The sequence below is a fragment of the Chlorocebus sabaeus genome, chromosome 19 (assembly GCF_047675955.1).
Source record: "Chlorocebus sabaeus isolate Y175 chromosome 19, mChlSab1.0.hap1, whole genome shotgun sequence".
In the NCBI taxonomy this organism is placed as follows: domain Eukaryota; kingdom Metazoa; phylum Chordata; class Mammalia; order Primates; family Cercopithecidae; genus Chlorocebus; species Chlorocebus sabaeus.
The window spans coordinates 6234809-6257995 of NC_132922.1; the positions used below are offsets into that span (position 1 = coordinate 6234809).

The window sequence follows — 23187 nt, forward strand, 5'->3', positions numbered from 1 at the left end:
TTTCTGCCTGGAATGTGGATGTGATGCTTGGATGCACAGCAGCCATCTTCTGACCATGAAGACAGAGATGCTCTTGAGGCTGGCGGAGCAGGAAGCTGGAAGGAGTCGGGTCAGCATGAGTTTCCCGAGCATCCCACCAGCCCTGGGCTGTCTCCTCCTGACTGAGCATACGGGGGCTGGCGGAGGTCAGAGAAGTCCCTGCCCCACTCTGGGATCAGGAAGGCTTTTGGGAGCAGCCTGTGCCTGAAGGCTATTTAGGGTTCGTCCAGACTGCGAGGCTCCTGCTAATGTCTGCCACCACTTTCTCCTGGGACCTGGCTTTGCTAACTGGGGTACCCTCAGGGCCTGGCCTGGGGAGGGTGCTGAATACCTTTTTGCTGCAAGAGGGAAGGATGGCAGTAGCACCAACGGGATGAGGAGCTTGGGAGCTGGAGCGGGAAGGGGAGAGGTGGTGGGGAAGGCTGGGTTTCAGCCGCAACACCGTGGGTCTGCTGGATCGATGGGTGGGGCGCTGGCGTCTGGGCTGGAGAGGGACATTGGGATTTGTGAGCAGAGAGTGGGCAGGAGAAACAGTGAGGAAAGGAAAGGCTGCCAACGTTTAGGCTCAGGAGGAGGCTGGGGAGCCAGGAGAGATGCTGCTGGCGGCAGGAGGGGACTGAGCGCTGTTCCCCCAGGAAGGCCTTTACTGGGTGAGACTCTGGAAGTATCCTGGGGCTGCAGTCACAAAGGAGCACACACCTGGGCCTTAAAACAATGGATGTTTGAGGAATCACCATAGTGTCTTCCACAATGGTTGAACTAGTTTACAGTCCCACCAACAGTGTAAAAGTATTCCTATTTCTCCACATCCTCTCCAGCACCTGTTGTTTCCTGACTTTTTAATGATTGCCATTCTAACTGGTGTGAGATGGTATCTCATTGTGGTTTTGATTTGCAGGATCTAGAACTAGAAGTACTATATGACCCAGCCATCCCATTACTGGGTATACACCCAAAGGATTATAAATCATGCTGCTATAAAGACACATGCACATGTATGTTTATTGCGGCACTATTCACAATAGCAAAGACTTGGAATCAACCCAAATGTCCATCAGTGACAGGCTGGATTAAGAAAATGTGGCACATATACACCATGGAATACTATGCAGCCATAAAAAAGGATGAGTTTCTGTCCTTTGTAGGAACATGGATGCAGCTGGAAACCATCATTCTCAGCAAACTATCGCAAGAACAGAAAACCAAGTACCGCATGTTCTCACTCATAGGTGGGAACTGAACAATGAGATCACTTGGACTAGGGAAGGGGAACATCACACACCGGGGCCTCTCATGGGGAGGGGGAAGGGGGGAGGGATTGCATTGGGAGTTAAACCTGATGTAAATGACGAGTTGATGGGTGCTGACGAGTTGATGGGTGCAGCACACCGACATGGCACAAGTATACATATGTAACAAACCTGCACGTTATGCACATGTACCCTAGAACTTAAAGTATAATAAAAAAAAAAAACAAAAACAATGTTTCCCCTTGTATCCCATAATAAAGAGAACAGATTCTTATCAAACTTAAAAAACAAACAAAACAAAACAAAAAAAACAATGGATGTTTAGAACTTCCCGTACTATGTTGAGTGGGAGTGGTGAGAGAGGGCATCCTTGTCTTGTGTCAGTTTTCAAAGGGAATGCTTCCAGCTTTTGCCCATTCAGTATAATATGGGCTATGGGTTTGTCATAAATAGCTCTTATTATTTGGAGATATGTTCCATCAATACCTAGTTTATTGAGAGTTTTTAGCATGAAGAGGTGTTGAATTTTATCGAAGGCCGCTTCTGCATCTATTGAGATAATCGTGTTTTTTGTTATTGCTTCTGTTTATGTGATAGATTACATTTATTGATTTGTGTAGGGAAGAAGGAGAGCATGAAGACAAATACCTAATGCATGTGGGGCTTAAAACCTAAATGACGGGGTGATAGGTGCATCAAATCACCATGGCCGTGTATACCCATGTAACAAACCTGCACGTTCAGCACATGTATCCCAGAACTTAAAGTAAAATAAAAAACAGAACAAAAATGGATGTTTATTCTCTCAATCTGCTGGAGGCCAGATGTCCAAAGCCAAGGTGTGGGGAGCATAGCGTCCCTCCAAAGGCCGGAGGGGAGGAGCCTCTCTGCCTTTTCTGCCTCTGCTGACTCCAGGCGGTCCTCGGCTGGAACACATCACTCCCATCTCTCCTCTCTTCACATGGCCGCCTTTTTCGTGTGTCTGCGTCTTTTTTCCTCTTTTCATAAGGACCCCAGTCATTGGACTTAGAGCCCACCCTAAATGCAGGATGCTCTAGAGATCTTGAATCCCATCTGCAAAGACCTTATTTCCAAATACGGTCACACTCTGAGCTTCTGGGTGGACATGAACCTTTGGGGTAGGCTGTTCAACCCACACAGGGACCCCGTGTCAGGCATGGGCCCCAGGGGTTGCCGCCCCCAATCCTGCATGGCAGCTGGGCTCTGAACCTCCCCACCCTGGCCACTGGCTTTCTGGGTTCAGCCCCTGCCAGGAGCCACCATGCACTGACGTCCGTGCCGACTCTAGCTCTGTTCCACTGTTTCCCATAATTAAGCTCCCAGGCCTGAGAAAATCTCCCCTGCTCTTCCGGAGAAACGTGGACAATGCTGATAATGAGTTCTGCCTTTCGAAATTACTTGTTTCTGAGCATTAGAAGTAATTTTCTGTCTGGGAATAATTAACTCAAAGACCTGGGTGAAGCAGGCTAAAAACGGGAGAAGTGGGTGGTTGAAAGGACTGTCTGGAGAGGACCTTGAACAAAGCCTTCTGCACTGGGAAGGCACGTCTGGGCCACGCAGAGGCCCCAGGGACCCAATTACCCCCGGGGTCTCCTCCCTCTACCACTCACCCGATGGTTCTGTGGGTTCTGATGCCTTCCAAGGGCTTCTGCTCTCTAGTGCCTTCGGGAGGAAGGGAGGTATTCAGAGTGACCTGGGGATTGGGTCTGAATGATGTGGGTTCAAATCCTGACTCCGGCATGGCTGGCCCCAGCCTCAGCTTCCTCTTCTGCAAAAAAAGATAATGGGACAGGCCACCGGGGCGGTTGGGTACAAGAGTCACGTGGAACAATGTGTGTGATATGTGAGCCAAGGCCTGGTACGTAGTGGGTACTTAGGAAAAGTGGCAGAAGTGTGGGCTGAATGAAGAGAGGAGTTAAGACGAATGGGAAAAGGTACAAGGTCTGGATGCGATTCGATTCCAGCTACTTGCTGAGCAAGCCACAAGACCTGGGGCAAGTCATGTGATATCCCTGGGCAAATATAAAATGAAAAATAATACTAACAGGGTGGCGGAGAGGTGAGATGAGATGTGAAATTATCTTGCAAACTGTAACATGCGATCCTTCTGTGTTTTACAAATAACAACAGGAAAATCCCAGGGTCCACACCCTTCCTGCTAGGCTAGCCTTTTCTTGTTCCCCTGGTGGTTCTCAAAGTGGGGTTCCTGAGCTAGCACGCATCAGCTGGAAACTTGCTGGAAATGCAAATTTTAGGGCTCCACCCCAGAGCCGATGAATTCGGAGTGGGGTGGGCAATCTGTGTCGTGGCAAGTCCTCTAGGGGGTTCTGATATGTGCCAAAGTTTGGGACCCACTTTTATCATATGGGTCCCCCTTTTCCAGCTCAGAGACCCCCAAACGCATTTGACTTCTCATCTTAACCCTCTTCTGAGCCTCCAGGGCTTCCTGGAGGAGGTGGGGCAGGAACCTTGTTCTGAAGGGTGATGTGACTGAGGTTGCCTGATGTCCCTCCAGCACCCACTCTCCCATTCTTCAGGGGTCAAACAGGCCTGGAGCTTTGGATAGTCATACGGCTTTGGGAATAAAGCACTACCTTTGCCAGCTATCCTTACAGACAGACGTGGCCTCAGGATGAAGTTTCGGCTAAGAAGATAAGCAGACTTGATGCTTAAAGGGAATTGGCTCAGCTGGGGGAGTGGCCCTTGTTAACTGTCTGCTTTTCCTCTTCCTTCCAATCTGCAAGGAGAATGTGATGGCTGGAGCTCCAGCAGCCATCTTGGATCATGAGGTGACCTTGAGGACAGAAGCCATGTGTTGAGAATGGTGACACAGACGTAGCAATGCCAGCATTCTGGAAAAAGGACCAGCCATCACTCCAGTTCTAAAGGGCTCACTTCTGAGTTTTTAAGGATGGGGAATGAGCTTCTATTTCATTTAAGCTTCTCTTATTTCAGGTTTTCGTGTTATGTAGCTAGACTTATTCTGACTGGTGAAGTAGGGAGAGAGAGCTTCCCGTGGGCAGTGAGGTGCCCCTGGAGGATGCCAGGTGGCTGGGGGCTGTAGCTCAGAGGAGAGATTGGAGGGAGCAACTGGAGTCCAATGAGGGGCTCTGCAATGCCCAGGCCCGAGGTGATGGGGTCTTAGCTGGACATGATTGTGTGAACATCTTCTGCTGCCTCTGAGCCAAAACTGCCCAGCATGCAGCGTGGTGAAGACTACAGATGAGACTGGGCAGGGACTTGTCAGGGGATCGCATAGCTCTGTTGACATCATAAGCCGTTAGGTGGTACCTCCAGGTAAAGGAAAGGGGAGGCGCTCTTGTCCTCAGCTTCCCAGAGGGACAGAGACAGGCTGAGTATCAGGGAGATCAGGAAGGGACAGAGAGAGCCAAGGAGGCCTCAGGAAACCTCCCAGGAGTCCCCAGGCTGGATGCCCCAGGGAGTGTTAGGGATGACTCCAGGCTTCAGGGTGGGGAGTTATGCCCTCGAGGAAGGATTCACTTCTTTATTTCTTCCTTGATTCAGGCCCCAAACCTGAAGAACAAAGCCTTCTCTGCTGCCCCTTGCAGGCGAGTGGCCCGATGAAAATATCGGCTCATGTCTCCTCTGCTCCCGAACGTTTGACCCAGGGCTTAGGAAGAGCTGGCCCAGGACAATTACTTAGAAATGCTGAGACCTGGAGAATCCAGGGCCCAGGGTCTTTCCTCTCACTCCTCATTCTACAGATGAGGAAACTGAGGCCTAGAGGGGGACAGCAACTTGCCCAAAGTGCCCGCAAAGCTATAGGGGTGCCAGGACAGCACCTGTTCCCAGCTCCCTCTCCAATGCTCCTGGAGCGCTGCAGGCTGTGACCTGGCCTTCCTGGAGCCTGTCTGTACACGCAAGGGCAGGTGACACCTGAGACCTACAGAGGGGTCTCTGCTGGGAGCCGGGGCCCGGGAGGGAGGGGCACTGAGTGGTGGGGAGGGGCGTGTGCCGGAACCCACCACGCACAGGGACGCTGAAAAAGATTTTGTAACTCCCGTGGAGCCCTGGTGTCACTTCCCAAAGCTAGGAAGGGAAGGCGTAGACGCCAGCGAGAGTGGGGAGCCAAGCACAGCAGTTTCTGCGGAGCTTCCGACTTGCACTTCGGGCCCCAGTCAAGTTCAGGCTCTGAGCAATGCACATCAGCAGTGGGCGGGGAGAAGAGCCAGGAATGGGGGGAGCCCAGCTGTGAAGTCCCCACGGGGAGTGGTGCACACTGGCTGGTGGGCACTGTGGCTTGTGGTTCCAGCTCCTTCTGGTCTAGGCCGTGCCAGCCACTGGTTCCCTCTGCCAAGCTCAGCCTTGGTCTATGGCATAGTAGCCCTGACCGGGGACTTCGGGGGTGTGAAGGGATTGGGGCAGCGGCCAGCATGGGGGAAAGGCTTCTTCAGAACAAGGAGAGCACGTCAGGACGTGAGACACATGGGCGGCGATGGAGGTGCAGGGAGAGTGGGGGCTGGAGTTCCACGCCATACCAGGGAGGCAGACAGAAGGGCCGGGTTTGAATGTGCCACGACCTTGGGGTGAGGTGGCCCCGACCACAATTAACTCTAAGGGGCATGGACTGGAGGACTAGAGGGTGTTCCAGTCCCGGGACCTGAGTCAGGGAGCGCAGAGGCCATCCTGCCTGAACTCAGCTCATGCAGGCAGCCCACTCCAGCCCTGCTGGCATCCTCCTGTGACGGGGAGCTCACCTCCACACAGGCGGTCAGCCCCTCATGGGGTCCCTCTGTCCTTACTGAGCTGAAGTCTGCCTCTGTGTAGGATGCCTCTGGGATCTTAACTGCAACCGGCCTGGAGTTATTCCCAGGACCCAGCAGAGGAAATGGACGCGCCTGCCACTGTTTAGTCGTTTGCTGGTCTCCCCTAGGGTTCTGTGTGATAGTGACAATGGCCTCCACTTATTGAGGGCTCTGGGACAAGTGCAGGGCTGGGCACCTCTCCTGTCTGAGGTTGTCAATTCCTCACAACAAATCCAAGAGTCTGAGATTTCCTCTCTGTTCCGTAGATGAGATCGTGGAAGCACAGAGATGGGAAGTGACTTGCTCAGGGTCACTCGGCTGGTCCACGGAAGCAGCATCCCAGCCAGGGTTGGGCAGCGCCACCCCCTGTGCCCTGGTGTGATCTGGTGCCCATTTCCCCTGCCTCTATGAGGTCCAGGCTCCCGCTGAGATCGCCCGTTCAGTCCCCACATGCTCTGTAGGAATGTGCTCTCAGTTCTGGACAACCTCACTGAGTGGTTCTGGCCCATCTTCCATCTTCAGGCTGGTGCCTCAGGGTTTCTAGGGCCTAGACTGCACCCCCAGTGAGAGAGGATCCCCCCAGTTTTGCACTCCTTTCTAGCAGACCACAGCTGGCCACACAGTACCTGGCTGCCCTACAGCTCCCTCGGGCTCCAGCCCAGCTGGCTCCCAACACGCTTCTGCTCAGGGCTTGGCAAAATGGCCCTGCTCGTCCAAAGCAGGCGTCCTGCTGAGCCTCAGATGCCTGCAAGGCCAGTGAGGAGCTGTTCCTCCCACACACCTGGCCACACAGGACCCTCACTGCACAGGCCAAAGCCATCACAGGCTCCCCTTTCCCAGGGCTGGGGACTGGCTGTCTCTCCTTTCTGCTCCAGCCACGGTGGCTTCCTGGTGTCCAGTGCACCAAGCTCACTTCTGCCTCAGGGCCTTGGCACCTGCTGTCACCTCTGCCTGCGATGCCACTGCTCCAGCTACTCTCACACCCACTTCTCCTAATTTGAGCATCTTCCCAAATGCCACCTCCTTGTAGGGCTTTCCCTGGTCACCCCATCTCCCGTGGCCTCGCACCACCTCACATCTCTCCTGACCGTTATCCTGTTCTAATCTCTTCTTAGCACGTGGCAACACGTCCTCTTCCTCCCCCCTCCCTCCTCCTCTTTCTCCTTTTCTCCTCCCTCTCTTCCTCCCCTTCTTTCTCCTCCTCCTCCCCCTCCTCCTCTTCCTCCCCTCCTCCTTCTTTTCTTCCTCTTCTTCCTCCTCCCTTCTTCCTCCTCCCCCTTCTCCTCTTCTTCCCCTTCCTCCTTCCCTTCTTCCTCTTCCTCCTTTCCCTCTTCCTCTCCCTCCTCCCTCCTCCTCTTCCTCCCCATCCTCCTCTTCCTTCTTCCTTCTTCCTCCCTCCTCCTCCTTTTTCTCCCCTTCTCCTCCCTCTCTTCCTCCCCTTCTTTCTCCTCCTCCCCCTCCTCCTCTTTCTGCCAACTCTTTCTTTTCTTCCTTTTCTTCCTCCTCCCTTCTGCTTCTTCCTCTTCCTCACTCCTCCTCCTCTTTCTCCTCTTCGCCTCCTTCTCTTCCTCTCCTTCTTTCTCCTGTTCCTCCTTCTCCTCCTCCTCTTCTTCCCCTTCCTTCTTCCCTTCCTCTTCTTCCTCCTTTCCCTCCTCCTCTGCTTCTCTCTTCTTCCTCCTCCTCCCTCCTCCCTTCTTCCTTTTTCTCCTCCTCTTGGTTCTTTTTCTATCCCCCTTCCCATCCCCGTCCTCCTCCTCCTCCGTGTCCCAGCAGCACATCAGCTCCAGGAGAAGGTGCTCTTGTCTGTTCTGTCTGCTGCTGGCTGTTGGGCACCTAGAATCATGCCTGTGCACAGTAGGCGTTGGGTGAGTGTTTACTGACTATGCAGTTACATGTGCCCGGGGGTGTCGTGAGATGGAGGAAGAACGGATCTTCGTGCCAGACTCTATAAAACCGTGTGACCTGGATGACTTGCAGGGCCTCCCTGAACCCCAGGATCAACTTCGGTAAAATTGGGGAAAGGACACCAATCTGCCTCGAAGATTCCACTCCAGGTGGGATCTAGGTGGCAGATGCCCAGCCCACAGGGTGCAGGGCAGCTTACGACGCACCCCAGCTTCTCAACCAGAGCCTCCCAGGCTCCCCACCTAAACCTTCCGTACACCACCCAGGCGTCCACAACACGTTTAATTTGATTTAGGGAGGGAAATCTCTGTTTTTTTGATGGTGTTAGCATTGACCGTCTATTTCCTGCTTGGGACTCAGTGCCGAGTTGACATTAATGTAGAAAAATTAGTATTATCAGGGCTGCCTTCGGAGCCATCTCTCACACTGCAGCCTGCGATACGTTAATTAAACTTGATAAATGCTCTTGTCTAAAGATAACTTTCGAACAAAGGATCCAGTCACCTACTTATTAGCTGGCTACATGCTCTGGTAAATTGCCTGGGAGGCTTTTGGAACCCCCTGGGGACTGCGGCTGGGGACTGCAGGGCTCTGTCTTGGGGAGAGGGCTTCTCGGCTCTCCCAGCTCTGGGGACGGGCAGTGGCGCTATGACAGGGGCACCCCACATGTCCTGGGGGCTGGGGAGGGCACTATGGACCAGGATGGGCATCTCAATCCAGCTCCCACCAGGGGCTCTGTCCTCTTCTGATTTGCATTTCCCTTCACAAGCCCCTTCCGGCTCAGCACCCTGCCCTATCACCGTCACAACCCCATCCCATATGGACCATCCATCAGGAAGCCCATCAATATGACTGCTGCCCCCGCTGTGGCGTCGTCCTTGGTGCCCATCCTGTGGTGGTATCATCTCCATGCCATTCAGCTACCAGTCTTCCTCTCCCTCCTTCTCTTTCTCCTCCTTCATCCTCCTCCTCCCCTTCCTCCCCACCCCCAGTGATCTCGGCTCACTGCAACCTCTGTCTCTCAGGTTCAAGAGATTCTCCAGCCTTAGCCTCTCAAGTAGCTGGGGTTACAGGCAGGCACCAGCATGCCTGGCTAATTTTTTTGTGTTTTTACTAGAGGCGGGATTTTGCCATGCTGGCCAGGGTGGCCTTGAACTCCTGACCTCAGGTGATCCACCCGCTTTGGCCTCCCAAAGTGCTGGGATTACAGGCGTGAGTCACCACACCCAGCTGGCAGAGTCAGTTTCTAAGGAGAGGGAAGGAGGGGCACTGGGCAGGCCCTTGGCAGCCTCTGCCAGGAAGGCTTTCCCGGCTCTGAGTAATTCTCTTTGTAGCACGTCTCAATCGAAATTTTATATTTGCTTTTTTCTTGCCTTGTTTGATGACCGTAGGCTCCACAAGGGCAGGGGTTTCTGTGTTTTCTACATTCCCCAGCAAACAGTAGGTGTATAATAAAAGTTTGTTGAGTGAATGAATGAATGAACACTTATCTCTGTGTCCCTAGGCAAGCTCCTTTCCTTCTCTGGGCCTCAGTTTCCCCATCTATAAATCAGGCCATCTTTAAGCCTCCTCCTGCTTCTCAACCTTATGATGCTGCCCTCACTCAGAGCTCCAAAGATCAGACAGGGTAAGGTGGAGGGAACCTTAACTAGGCACCACCTGTGTGCCAGGCCCTGTGCAGGGCAATGGGAGTTTGAAGGTGGATCTGACAATGTTCTGGTGCTCCAGAGACAGGGTAAGCAATTCCACATTGCAGCTTGTGGCAGACACAGGGAAGCCCCTGGGTGGTGGAAGCCGAGAGAAGGCACCTGGCCCTGGATGGAGGGTCAAGGAAGGCTGCAGGGGCCTGAGTGATGGGTGCAGAAATAATAGGAGGCAGGCCAGGCGCAGTGGCTCACACCTGTAATCCCAGCACTTTGGGAGGCTGAGGCGAGTGGATCACCTGAGGTCAGGAGTTCAAGACCAGCCTCGCCAACATGGTGAAACCCCATGTCTACTAAAAATACAAAAACTAGCCGGGCATGGTGGTGGGCGCCTGTAATCCTGGCTACTCAGGAGGCTGAGGCAGGAGACTCGTTTGAACCCAGGAGGTGGAGGTCGCAGTGAGTTGAGATGGTACCACTGCACTCCAGCCTGGGTGACAAAGTGAGACTCTGCCTCAAAAAAAAAAAAAAAAAAAAAAAAAAAAAAAAAGAAATAAATAATAGGAGGCAAAGTTTCTAGGCAAAGGGAGCTCCCTGTGCAAAGGTCTGGGGCAGGAGAGAGCATAGGCCCCATTCTGTTGGTGTTGCCCTGAGGCGGGGGATGAAAGGGGACATTGAGGCCCGAGAGGAAAGTCCAGGATGAATCAGAGAGGCCCAGAGGGCAGTGGGGAGCCGTGGGTGAGCTTAAAGCAAGGGAGTGGCATGCTCAGAATTGTGCTTCAGCATGAGCAGGTTGACTCCTCTGTGAAGACCGGCCCAGAGGGCCAGAGGCTGAAGGGTGGGACGCGGTGCAGAGATGGCACCTAGACTCACCAAGGAAGCCTCCATTGGTGACTGGATGCAGGAGGCCTCTGCGCTTGTTCGTTATGTGTTTTCCTGGCCCTTAATCCACTTGATCCTCTAGATTATAGCCCTGGGGGTAGGCATTGGTGCTAGGTCACAATGATGGCCCCACTCTTTGGGGCAGGCATTGGTGCCAGGTCGCAGTGATGGCCCCACTCTTCGGGGCAGGCATTGGTGCTAGGTCGCAGTGATGGCCCCACTTTTCTACCTTCCCTGGAGCTGCCCGTTTCACCAGGGCTGGGTTGGCCTGCCCACTTCTCACTCTGGGCCTGGCTCTGTGATCCATGTTGGTCAACAGGACAAAGTGGAAGTGGCTGTGGCCCATCTTGAGCTGGAGTCTCAGGGGGCTGTGTACCCTCTGGTTGCTCTCCTGTGCCTCTGCCATTGCCACAAGGACACACCCAGCTCAATCTGGGAGGGTGAGGAGCACACAGCCTCATTGCCAGCAGCTGGCTGCCCACCAGACATGTGGGTGAGCTCCGCCAAGACCAGAAGAATCACACCACAGAGCCCAGGCAAAACTGCTGAACTGTGAGCCAAATAAACACTTATTTGAAGCTCCCAAGTTTTGGGTAGTTTGTTACACAGCTTTATTGTGGCAATAAGTACAGTTTTCTGTCTTCATTTTAAAGGCTGTGTCTTTTGAGTTCTCATGGCCAGGGATCCTGCTCTGAGGTCTACGTGATTTGCCTTCACTGTGTGACCTCCCAGCACCAATCTCAGAGGCCTTGGCTCCTGGGGGACAGGAGGGCAGTTTTGCCCAGCCCTGGGCTGCCGCAGTGCTGCAGACTCACCTGTATCAGTGTGGCCGCTACACTCTGCTGGCTGTTCACTCATTGCCACTCCTGTGGTTCTGGCCTGGAGTGACAGCATCATTATCTTCAAGATGCAGCAGTAGGAGTCTTCATTTGATTGTGAGCCTCTCGTCTCAGGGCAGAACTGACTCCTGCTGGGAGGCAGGGCTGCATCCTCTTTGTGAAGCTGAAAATGAAAAGGAAAATGTCGTTGGGGGTTACGAAGAATGCGGTGGCATTTGTGACAGATGGCAATGCAGCAAAGTTTCCAATCATCGGGCTTGAAGCTGTTCTTTATTTGTAACTTTGCCTTTTCAGTGCAGATCAGTTTGGGCCTTGTTATTTCTCTCCAGGCTGATGACAGAAAGCCGGGTGTGGTGCTGGTGGCCATGGGCAGGGTTCGAGCACTCTCCTTTAGCTGGCCTGTTCAGCCTCACCTCTGACGCCGTCTGTGCTGTGCTATGGTGAAGAAGCCAGAAAGCAGGCAACATGGGTTCCAGCCCCAGTTCTGCCTGTTACTGGCCGTGTGGCCGTGGGCATGTTATACTCCTCTCTGGCCTTGAGGTTGTCATTTGCCACCCTCTACACCAGCTGCCTTTGGGGCATGGGAGAGGAGACAGAAGATGTTGGTGGGAGCCAAGCCATGAGGCTCAAAAACATCAAGGGTGCAGAGAGGTCAGAGGGGGCTGAACACATTGGCCAGGACTCCCAGCTGCAGGAAACTCACCAGTCCAGCCTGCTCTGCTGACAAGACATCCCTCCAGATGTCCAGAGGAAGTTCCAGAGGAAGTCTGCCAGCTTGATTTTCTGAGCCTCGATTTCCTCTTCCATAAAGTGGGTAGGGCTGTGGCAAAAGTTCCATGGCACGAGGCACAAAGAGTGCTCACCTAGGCCAGCACTTGGTGAGCTCTCTGGGGACACGGGCCATTTTCTCCTCCTCCCAAGGCAGGCCAAGCTCCAGGAAGCAGAAGACCTTCCAATGTGGAAGGAGAGGGTACTCAAGGGATGGCCCAGTAGGGCTGAAGGTCTTCCCAGGTGCCCTGTGCAAACTTGGGGGCAGGTGGGTGGTGCATGGCAGACCTGGCGTTCCTGGACATGGAGGCAGCCCATGGCCACAGCTGTGCTGAGACTCAGGCCACTCAGTCCATCCCTCTGCATCCCTCTCCCCCTCCTCCCTAAAGCCCTGCAAACCTGCCTTCGTGGCCCTTCTCTTCCCTGATGAGGCTTTGGAACGAGCTTCTTTTTTTAGCTTCTCCAATCAGGCCGGCATCGTGCTTGGCTATTGTTAGCATCTCAGCTCGACGTCTCCTTCAGAAAGTGATGAGATCATCCTCCCAGAGGTCCACGGTCACCTTTCCACAAGGCTCAGCAACGTGCAGACCTCCCCTCCCATCCCTTACCCTGGTCACAGGACAGGGACAGCGACGGCACTGAGAAGAGGAGTCAGGGACTGAACTAGGAGCAGGAAGAGAACTGGGAGTGAATGATCAAGGAGAATCTACCGTGGGCTCCAGTGTCCTCTCTGCCCGCCAGCAACCCTTCCTCGCCTCGGGGGCCAGCACTTTGTTTTTCTCTCAAGGAACCAGCTCGCCTTCTGTGTCATGCTGTACTGACCCCCACGCCCCACCAGCCCATCATGCACTGTGTTCCCCGCTGGTTCAGTGATTGTCTCCCAAGCAGGATGTGTAACCATCCATTCTCCTTAAACAACCTGTTTTGTTGGAGTGAAAGTTTGCCCCCTTAAACATAGGAGTTACCAGGTTCGCTTGCAGCTAGGAGTGGCCATGGACATAAGAGAAAGTCTGTCGGTTTGATTTTCCATCAAAGGGGATGGTCTCAGGGGCACACACCCTTCTTCCTGCCTGGAATGTGGATCTGATGCCCAGAGCAGGAGCAGCCACATTGCAACCATGAGGATAAAAGGTGCAAAGACTGGACTTACTGAGAAAGATGGTGGCAGACACACACACACATACATTTGCCTCTTCTTGAGATCCCACTAAAATGATGGTAAAGATCACTTTACAGACACTACCCTCAAGGAGAAAGAGAAAAGGGGAGGAGGCCCAAGCACCATTTGGGAGACTGGAAACCTGGTGGATGAGCCGTAACCCACTAGGTGAGCTTGAGAAGCTGAAACACGGCCAGCAGCATGCAAAGCTGAGAAGCAACAATGGGCTGGGAGGCTGGAGATGCCAGATACTTCTGGAGGGGAGTGAAGGAGGATTGTTTCAAACAAGAGCAGTTAATCTTCCTCTCATGGGAGGGACAGGGACAGAGACAGCTCTCCACTCCCACTGCTTGCACAGCTGGGAGATTGCCCTTCCCTGAGCCTGGCAGAAAACCCAAGATTTATTTTAAGAAAGGGTCGGGTAGAGGCCTCTGGATTGGGGGATGCCACTCCAAAAGCAGGGCATGTACTGAATATTGGAGACCTCCGCCTCTTTCTCCTTGCAGCCCCCGGAACACCAGCAGCCAGGCCTCACATGCAGCAGGCGGGAGCTGGGGGATCATTTTTGTTGGGGTCAGTTCCACTGACCTTCCAAGTGGAAATCCTCACACTCTGACCCCCAGTGACCCCTTGGGGAAGCGCTCTGCCAGATCACCTGCAGTGGAGACCACAGTCAGAAAACGCTAACCAAGGGCTCAGCACTTCCAATCAGCTTCTTTGTTTTTTAAATGAAGTAGACATTTAAATGATGTTTATATTCAGTGAAGTGCACAGATCTTAGCACAGTTTGATGAATTTTGGCAAACTTACTCCCGTGTCACACGCCTCTCTCAAGGTAGAGGACATTTTCTACAGCTGTAAAATCTCTCACCAGGTCACCCTCCCAGTGGATCCCAGGCTCTAGCACCTGCCCTCCCCACCCCCCGCAGGCCGTGCTGTTCTGATTTCTATCAGCATAGCGGAGCCCTGTCTATTCTAGAAGTTCATATAGATGACGTCACACAGCACATACTCTTCTGTATCAGGCTTTGTCACCTAGGAGAACGTTTTTGAGAGTCATCTATGTGTTGCGGTTTGCTCCTTTCTGTGGTTAAATGATATTCCGTGGTTTAGAATGGAATATTTATCCACTCTCCTGTTGACAGACGTTTGAGTTCTTGATAGTTTTTGGCTATCACAAATAAAAGTGCTATGAATATTCTTGTACAAGTTTTTATGTGGACACATGCTTTCATTTTTTAATTGAATAAATAACTAGACATAGAATTGTGTGGTCACATCGATTTTGTTTAACTTTATGGGAAATTGCCATATTGATTCTTAAAGTGGTTGTACCATTTCACATTCTTACCAACAATGTATGCATTCTAGTTGCTCCATATCTTTGTCAACACTTGTTAGGGTCTTTAAATTTTAGGTATTCTGGTGGATATGTAGTGGTATCTTGCTGTGATTAAAATGTGTACTCCCCTCCCCCAATGACTAATGGTGTTAAAGATCATTTTAATGTATTTATTTGCCATTTATATATCTTTTTTGGTGAAGTGTTTGCTTAAATCTTCTGCCCATTTTTGGGAAGTTTTAATTTTTTTTTTTTTCAGACAGAGTTTTGCTCTTGTTGCCCAGGCTGGAGTGCAATGGCGCGATCTCAGCTCACTGCAACCCACACCTCCCAGGTTCAAGCGATTCTCCTGCCTCAGCCTCCTGAGTAGCTGGGATTAAAAACATGCACCACCACGCTAATTTTTATATTTTTAATAGAGACAGGATTTTACCACATTGGCCAGGCTAGTCTAGAACTCCTGACCTCAGGTGATCTGTCCTCAGGCTCCCAAAGTGCTGGGATTACAGGTGTGAGCCACCTCGCCCAGCCGGATTTTTAAAATTATTGAGTTGTAAGAGTTTTTTTTTTTTTTTTTTTTTAACCTCTGAACTTTTTATTGGCCTCCTGCTCCTCAAAGGGTACCGTGATTCTGCTGCCTTAATGTCTCAGAACTTTGGTGTCATTGGTCTCAGACACCACTTTGCCATCCACTCTCTGGTGGGTGGTGGTCTTTTGGATGGTTTGCATGGACTTGCTGCTGTCCAGGGCATCGAGATTGAAGTCCTCGCCATCTTCCAGCAGGTGGCAGTAGGTGGTGATCTCAGCCTCCAGCTTGACCTTGATGTTCAGCAGGGCCTCGTACTCCTGGGCCTGGCGCTGTCCCTCTGCCCGGGTCTGTGCCAGCTCTGACTCCAGGTGCAGCAGGATCCCATTGAGCTGCTCCATCTGCAAGGTGTAGTGGGCCTCCACCTCCCTCAGGCTGTTTTCCAAACTGGCCTTCAGATTTCTCATCGAGTCCAGGTCGATCTCCGAGGACTGGACTGTACATCACAGCTCCATGAGCGTCATCTCAGCAGCTCCAACCTTGGCAGACTGCGTGGTGACCACTGTGGTGCTCTCCTCAATCTGCTGAGACCAGTACTTGTCCAGCTCCTCTCCGTTCTTCCGAGCCAGCTCATCATTTTGGGCCCGGAGGGCTGCCATGATCTTGGCGAAGTCCTGAGATTTGGGGATCTACCTCCACGGTCAACCCAGAGCTGGCAATCTGGGCTTGTAGGCCTTTTACTTCCTCTTGGTGGTTCCTCTTCATGAAGAGCAGCTCCTCCTTGAGAGCCTCGATCTGTGTCTCCAGCTGCAGTCGAGTGACGTTGGTGTCATCAATGACCTTGCGGAGTCCATGGATGTCGCTCTCCACAGACTGGCGCATGGCCAGCTCCGTCTCATACTTGACTCTAAAGTCATTAGCATCAAGACAGGCATTGTTGATTTGCAGAACAATGCAGGCATTGTCCACAATAATTGCCAAGCTCTGAGCCCTCGGGTCCTTGATGGTCTTGAAGTAATGGCTCCAGTCTCTGACCTGGGGTCCCTTCTTCTCCAGGTGCTCCCAGATTTTGCTCTCCAACTTCCGGTTCTCGGTCTCCAGGTGCCTCACTCTGTCCAGGTAGAAGGCCAGGCGGTCGTTCGGGTTTTGCATGGTCTCCTCATTCTGGGTGCCTCCTATTCTTGCCAGACCCCCAGTCATCCCCATGGCCAGGCCCACGGACCCTATGCCGTCCTGGAAGCTAGTGGAATGGGACACGGAGATCCTGGAACCAGAGCTCCCAGTGCCTGTATAGACGCTGGCTGCACTGCTGACTGGCCGGGCACCATAGCTGGGCGCCTGGGCAGAGCCCAGAGACCTGTAGTTGGTGGAGAATGTGGAGTGAGTGGTGAAGCTCAAGTTGTCCAGGGAGGAGGGGGAGAGGACAGGACTCAGACTTCGCCGAGCAAGAGTTATTTACATAATTCTAGATACAAGCCCTTTGTCCGATGCGTATTTTGTATATATTTTCTTCTAGTGTGTGACTTTCCTTTTCATTTTTGGAACAGTGTGTTTTAGAGAACAAACACTTTTAAGTTTGATGCAGTTCAATTTATCCAATTTTTCTTTTTATAATGTGTGCTTTTTGTAAGATATTTTGCCAAACTTGAAGTCACAAAGATTTTCTCCGATATCTTCTTGAAAAAGTTTTACTTTAGCTCTTACATTTAGATCTAGGATGCATTTCAAGAGACTTTTTGTATATAATGTGAAGTTTCAAGGTTCATTTTTAAAAAACATACGGCTGTGAAATCATTTCAGCACTTTTTATTGAAAAAAGTTTATTTAAACGTTTGTTGAAAATCAATTGACGATATGTGTGGGTCTATTTCTACAGTCTGTTTTCTCTTCTATTGATCTATATGTTCATCTTTATGCAAATTCCACAGTCTTTGATTATTGTAGCTTTATAATCAGTCTTGAAACCAAGTGTATAAATCCTCCAACTTTGTTCTTTTTCAAAACAACTCTGGTTATTCTGAGTTGCTTGCATTTTCATATTAATTTTAGAATCGGCTTGTCAAATTCTACCAGAAAAGCCTGTTGGGATTTTAATTGGGACTGTGTCACATCTATAGATCAATTTGGGGAGAATTGACATCATAAAAATTACGTTAGTTTGGGTTTTCTCAGGGTTCTTCTGTTTCCAGAGAAACAGAACCAATAGTGTATCTATCTATGTGTATACAGCTAGTCAGATGGATATGAGAGAAGATTTATTGTAGGGATTGGCTCATGTAATCATGAAGGCCAAGAAGTCCCATGATGTGCAACCTGCAACCTGGAGATGTAAGAGTGCAGGTGCTGTCATTTAGTCTGAAGGCCTGAGTACTGGGTAGGGGCAGAAGAATGCTGGTGTCTATTTCAGAGTCTGATGGCCTAAGAACCAGGAGCTCTAGTGTCCAAGGATAGAAGAAGATGGATGTCCCAACTCACGGAGGGGGCGGGGGGGAGAGAAACAGAGAGAGAGAGAGAGAATTCATCCTTCCTCTGCATTTTTGCCCACCCACATTTATAAGGGTGGATGTCTTTACTCTGTCTACTGATTTAAATTCTAATCTCTTTCAGAAACACCCTCCCATATACGCCCAGAAATCATGCTTTACCAGCTACCTGGGCATCCCTTAGTCCAGTCAAGTTGACATGTAATAGTAACCATCACAACAATGTGGAGTCTTTCACTCCATGAACACATTGTCTCACCCTATTTATTTTGGTCTTTAATTTCTCTTGCCAATGTTCCATAGTTTCCAGTGAACAATTCTTGTTTATATCCTCAATAGTTCATGTTATGCTATGTTAAATGGTTATTTTCTAAAATTTCGATTTCTGATGGTTCATTGTTAGTATATAGAAAGCAATTAATTTTTATATATAGATTTTGTATCCTGAAACCTTGCCAGACTCACTTATTAGTTCTTGTGGGTTTTTGTAGATTGTTTAGATTTTCAACAGAAACAGTCATGTTGTCTATGAATAAAGACAGTTTTAGTACATCCTTTCCTATCTGGATGCCTTTATTTCTTTTTCTTTTTTGTGCCTCAATACACTGGTAAGCACCTCCAATACAATGTTAAGTACAAGTGGTAAGAGTAGGCATACTTGCCTCATTTCTGATTTGCGGTGGAAGCAGGAAGCATTTAGCTTTTCATCATTAACTATGATATTAACTGTGGATTTTCCTTAGATGCCGTTTTTCAGGTTGAGAAAGTAATCTTCTATCTCTAGTTTGTTGAGTTTATAAAAGGAAAATCAGGAATGGATGTTGGATTTTGTCAAATGCCTTTTCTGTGTCTATTGAGAGGATTACATAGTTCTTTGAAAATATTTTTAACTAATTAATTGATAAATAATAGCTGTGCATATTTTTGAGGTACATGTGATAATTTGATACATTTACATAATCAATCAGGGTGGTTGCAATCACAATGGATGGATATTTACCTTTTCTTTACACTAGGAACATTCGAATTACTCCCTTCTAGCTATTTTGAAACGTATAATCAATTAACATTAATTATAATCACCCAACTCATCTGTTGGACACCACATCTTATTTCTTCTATCTAATGTTTTTCTTATTTAGCCTTTTAAGATGGTGAATTACATTGATTTTCAGATGTTAAACCAAGCTTGCCCTCCTTGGGTAAGCCCCATGCTAACAAGGTGCATTATTCTTTCTATCTGTGTGTGTGTGTGAATTTAAATTTGATATGCTAAAATTTGTTGAAGAACTTTTGTGAGAGATGTTGGTTTGTAGTTTTTTTTTCTTGTAATATTTTTGTCTAGTTTTAATATCAGGATATTGCTGGCCTTACAGAATGAATTGAAGTGTGTTCCAAAATTTTCAACTTTGTGAAACAGTTTGTATAGAACTGGCATTATTTCTTCTTTATATGTTTGGTAAAATTCACAAGTGGAGCCATTTGGACCTGGAGTTTTCTTTGTTGGAAGGTTTTTTTTCACCACAAATTAAATTTCTTTACAAGGTACAAAGTTATTTAGGTTGTCTATTTCTTCTTGAGTGAGATTCGGTGGTATGAACACTTTCAAGGAATTTGTCGAAAGTTTATCTAAGATGTATTGGCATCACAATGTTCATATTATCCTTTTAACGTCTGTAGGGTCTGTAGTGGTATCTCCTCTCTCATTCACGATGCTGAAAACTTGTGTCTGCTCTCTTTTGGTCATGATCAGTCTGGCTACAGGTGTATTAATTTTAACAACTTACTTAAAAGAATGAACCTTTGTTTCTATTTATTTTCTTTGTTTTTCTCCTGTTTTCCAATTCATTAATTTCTGCTTCTCATCATTCCTTTTTTCTACTTACTTAGCTCTACTTTGTCTGATTTCTTAGGATGCAAGTTTAAGTCAATTTGAAAACTTTCTTCATTTCTAATAGGAGCATTTCCCAATAAAAAAAATTTCCCTCTGTGCACTGCATTACCTGTATCCCACATATTTTGATATGTGAAGTTTTCATTTTCATTTAGTTAAAAATGATGATTTCACTTGTGATTTCTTCTTTAAATAGTGAATTATGTAGAAATGTGTTTTTTAGTTTCAAAATATTTGGGCATTTTCCAGGCATCTCCCCATTACTGATTAACCCAATTGTGGTCGGAGAACATACTTTGTATGACTTAAACCCATTCCAACTTTTTGAGACTTGCTTTAGGGCGTAGGAAGTTGCCTATCTTGGTAAACGTTTTGTGCTACTCGAAAACAGTGTGCTTTCTGCTATTGTGGGTGGAGTGCTTTATATGTTGATTAGGTTATGTGGTTGATAATGTTCAAATCTTTTATATTCTACCAATTTTCTATCTAATCACTATATTATTAAACAGGAGTAATGAAATCTCCAGTTACAACTGTAGATATGTCTATTCCTTCTTTCAGTTCTGTTCTGTCAGTTTTGCTGCATGCATTTTGAATTTCTGTTAACAAGTGCATAAACCTTTAGAATTAGTTGTCTCTTGATGCAGGGACCCCTTCATCATTAAACGACCTTCTGTATTATTGGTGATATTATTTTCTCTAAACTCTACCTTTCCAATATTAATATTCACACTTTGAGATTTTTGAGGTTAATCTTAAGAAGGCATATATTTTTCCATCTTTATTTATTTTATTATTTATTTATTTATTTATTTTTTGAGATGGAATTTCACTCTTGTCACCCAGGCTGGAGTGCAGTGGTGTGATCTCAGCTCACTGCAACCTCCACCTCCTGGATTCAAGCAATTCTCCTGTCTCAGCCTCCTGAGTAGCTGGGATTACAGGCACCCACCACTATGACTAATTTTTTGTATTTTTAGTAGAGACAGTGTTTCAGCATGTTGGCCAGGCTGGTCTTAAACTCCTGACCTCAGGTGATCTACCCGCCTTGGCCTCCCAAAGTGCTGGGATTACAGGCATGAGCCAGCACGCCCAGCCTTTTTCCATCTTTTTACTCTTAACCTATGTGTGTCTTTATGTTTAACGTTGATGTTCTATAATCAGTGTATAGAGTTTTACCTTTTTTTTTAAAAAAAAAACTTAGCTGGGCATAGTGGCTCACATCTGTAATCCCAGCACTTTGGGAGGTCAAGGCGGGCAGATCACCTGAGGTCAGGAGATTGAGACCAGCCTGGGTGACATGGTGAAACCCCTTCTCTACTAAACTACAAAAAAATTAGCTGGGCTTGGTGGCGGGCATCTGTAATCCCAGATAATCGGGAGGCTGAGGCAGGAGAATTGCTTGAATCCGGGAGGTGGAGGTTGCACTGAGCCAAGATTGCGCCACTGCACTCCAGCCTGGCGACAGAGTGAGACTTTGTCTCAAAAAAAAAAAAAAAAAAAAAAAAAAAACAGCAACAAAAAACAAAAAACCAACAAAAAACTGAAATCAGTCTCACAATCTTTACCTTTAAATTAGACTACTTACATTGAAAGTGATATAGTTACGAATGAATTTAAATCTTTTGCTTTGCTTTCTCTCCCGCTACTTGTCTCATCTATTCTTTGCTTCTCTTTCCTTCTTTTGCCTTTATTGGATATTTTAATAGTTCTACTTTATTTCCTCCATTGGCATATTAGCTACCCCCCATCCTGTGTTTTAAAAGTAGTTGCTCTAGTATTTATTGTAGACATCTTCAACTCGTCACAGTTAACATTCGAGGACTCCTGCACCCCTTCACATGGAGTGTGAAGCTCCCACGACAGTGCCCTTCGCTTTACATCTCTCTGCTTTTGCAGTAGTACCGCCTTGATTTTACTTCTACATTTATTATAAATCTCATGATACATTGTTGTTATTTTTGCCTGAAACAGAAATAATCTTTTAAAGGGCATAAACAATTTAAAAAATGTCTTTTACATTTACTGACATGATTACCATTTTTGTTTTGTTTTGCTTCTGAGACAGGGTCTCACTGTTGCCCAGGCTGGAGGGCAACAGTGTCACTTGGCTCACTGCAACCTCAGCCTCCCCAGGCTCAAGTGATCCTCCCACCTCAGCCTCCTGAGTAGCTGGGACTACAGATACATGCCACCACACCCAGTTAATTTGTGTAGTTTTTTTTTTTTTGTAAAGACAGGGTCTTCCTATGTTGCCCAGGCTGGTCTCAAACTCCTGGGCTCAAGTGATCCTCCTGCTGTGGTCTCTCAAAATGCTGGGATTACAGGTGTGAGCCACCGTGCCCAGCCTGATCCCCATTTTTGATGGTCTTTATTCTTAGGTGTTTATTCAGGTTTCTGCTTAGTATGTGCATCATTTTCCTTCTGTCCAAAGGAGGTCTTTTAGCATTTCTTGTAGTGCTGCTTGGGATCAAATCTGTCAGTTTCTTACGTTAAATTAAATCTTTACCTTGTCTTCATTAAAAATATATTATCTCTACATAGAGTTCGAACTTGACAATTAATTCTCCATGAATGCTTCAAAGTGATGATGTCTCCTATCTTCTGACCTCTTTTGTTTCTTCTAAAAAGCTTTCTGTAACCTTTGTCTTTGTTCTTGTGTGTGTGATGTGTCTTTTTTTGGTCTCTTGCTGCTTTTAATGCTTTCCTTTAACAACATCTGTTTGCAGAAATTTTATTATGAGGCACCTTGGTGTGTTTTTCTTCATGTTTCTTATGCTTGAGTTCATTGAGATTTTTGGATCTACGGATTGATAGTTTTTATTAAATTTGAAAAAAATATGACCACTATTTTTCCAAACATTTTTTTTGTGTCCATCCCTCTTCCCCATTGCTTTTCTTTTCTGAGATTCCAATGACATGCATATAGGTCATTTGATGCTTGTTCATTGTATTTCACTTATTTTCCCATGTTTTTTCATAACTCCTTAGTCTTACGTATCCATATTCACCTGACTTTTCTTCTGTGTTGTCTAATTTGTTGTGTGTTTTTAATCTCTTAAACTCTGTCTTGGGTCTTTTAAAAAACTCTTTCATGTCTGTTATTATCAGGTGCATGCTTGCCTCTATTTTCTTGAACACATAGAGTCTATTTCTTAGGGCTGTTTTAGTATCTTTGTCTGATAATTCTATCATCGATGTCATTTCTGGGTCTGTTTCTACTGACTGATTTTTCCCCATATATATTCCTGTCTTTTTCTACCTCTTTGGCATGGATGCTGATTTTTGATTAGGTACAAGAAATTGTGAACTCTCATTGTTGAGTGTGGTTTAATTAATTAATTAATTTCGCCTGTATTCCTTTAAGTATTTTTTACAAAATTTTCTGGGCATTAGATCAGTTACTTGGAAACAGTCGGATCCTTCTGAGGCTTGATTTTAAGCTTTGTTCCAGTGTTTCTTTTTCTAATCTGAGGTCACTTCCTCACATGCGTGCGCTGATTGGTACTCAGCTAAAGAATGGAGGGTAACCCCTTGGGGTTATAGATATAGGTATAGTCAGTTGTTTGGGCACCATTTGTTAAAAAGATTTTTCTTTTCCCTAACTTGCTTTAGCACCCAAGGTAAAAATAAATCAATTGACCGTATAAATGTGAGTTTCCGTCTGGCC

At 48.0% G+C, this 23187-nt stretch overlaps 1 long non-coding RNA gene and 1 pseudogene across 2 annotated transcripts; both read right to left on the reverse strand.

The window, feature by feature from the left end:
* Window positions 1-11097: 11097 nt before the first annotated feature.
* LOC119627125 (uncharacterized) lies at window positions 11098-14182 on the reverse strand. 2 transcript variants are annotated; one of them, XR_005243164.2, is made up of 5 exons: window positions 14083-14182; window positions 13861-13927; window positions 12949-13032; window positions 12049-12165; window positions 11098-11508 (listed from the first exon to the last, which is right to left on the reverse strand). It is a non-coding gene; the product is annotated as an uncharacterized lncRNA (long non-coding RNA). The 2 variants fall into 2 exon arrangements; XR_012089597.1 differs by lacking the exon at window positions 13861-13927 and having other exon boundaries at window positions 12913-13032.
* Window positions 14183-15253: 1071 nt separating this feature from the next.
* On the reverse strand, window positions 15254-16361 carry LOC103223642 (keratin, type I cytoskeletal 18 pseudogene; annotated as a pseudogene).
* Window positions 16362-23187: the final 6826 nt, after the last annotated feature.